An 833-nucleotide genomic window follows, 5' to 3' on the forward strand; every position below is an offset into this window, starting at 1 on the left:
GGTGTATACCAGAAAAAATATGAAAAGTGAAGAAAAGGTAAACAATGAAAACCTAGACCAAAATATAAAAAGCTACTTAATAGTTTCAGAATAGAGCTAATTATATATTATTAATTTATTATTTCACTCTGAATCAAGACAATATACAAAATCAAAGTTATTGGGTTATACTAAAGTCCTCATCGATAATATTCTTAATAATTTCTTGTTATAGCAGAGCTATATTGTTTTCTATCTTACTGATTGGAATCATAGAATACAGCCTTTGGACATCATTCCTAAAAATAATTAATTTAACAAACCAGTCAACAGGCTGCACACTTGGCAATCTGCTGGAAAACATATCTAAACATTCCAATCTTCTCTGGAAATATGACAAAACACCACTTCAAATTGGAGAAAATGTGATACTTACAGGGTGCACAAATAAACGGAGGTTTCCATCTATGGTACTTGATCCGTCAAGTTCTCTAATTCCCCCACTCGAATGGTATTTCAAAATGAAATGTCTTGGGGTACTTTCCTGACACCCCACAAAGCGATACACGTCTTAAAGCAAGAAATGAGCAATATTTAGACAATTCATGAATTCAAATTCAAAATTTAAACATGTACAGGTGCTACAGGTTAACATCAGATATAGTTTAAATAGAACTTCATTATAAGAACATAATGCCAATAAACATTTTTACCAGTAAGATACACAAAAATAAAGCACTGCACATGGATTTCATGTATCTATTTTGAGTAATATGAAGACTATATAGGTATCCCTTCTTCCCTTAGACTAGAACTAAAAAACAATACAACAATCCCAGAATAAAACTAGAAAC

The sequence above is a fragment of the Priapulus caudatus genome, unplaced genomic scaffold (genome assembly GCF_000485595.1).
Source record: "Priapulus caudatus unplaced genomic scaffold, Priapulus_caudatus-5.0.1 Scaffold2195, whole genome shotgun sequence".
Classification (NCBI taxonomy): domain Eukaryota; kingdom Metazoa; phylum Priapulida; class Priapulimorpha; order Priapulimorphida; family Priapulidae; genus Priapulus; species Priapulus caudatus.